The following is a 345-nucleotide window of genomic DNA, read 5'->3' as shown; positions in this document are numbered from 1 at the left end:
GCTCCCTCAGAAGAGAAGCAGCTTTGGGGAAGGCGGGGCCGGGGGGGTGAACGTGAGCGCCTCCCCGGAGGTGGGAGCCGCCGGGCCAGGCTACTGAGGTGGAGCAAATAAGTGTGCTCCAGGCATGGAAACTTCGATGCGGGCATTCTCGGGGGTTGCCTTTCACAGGGCTTCCATGCTTTACCCTAGAAAATCCCACCATCCTCTGCACATAAAGCATCTACAAAACTTGAAAGTCTTCAGCATGAAGATTCATTTGTTAGTAAAGAATATTGGAGCGCCGATTCTTGGCTTCAAACGGAGGGCTTACAGACATCGGGTCTGCTGCCAGCTCTGGGAGAAATG

This window comes from Egretta garzetta, unplaced genomic scaffold (genome assembly GCF_000687185.1).
Source record: "Egretta garzetta isolate BGI_Z169 unplaced genomic scaffold, ASM68718v1 scaffold2, whole genome shotgun sequence".
Lineage (NCBI taxonomy): Eukaryota > Metazoa > Chordata > Aves > Pelecaniformes > Ardeidae > Egretta > Egretta garzetta.
The sequence above is the reverse complement of the archived record's forward strand: the minus strand, read 5'-3'. Positions refer to the sequence as shown.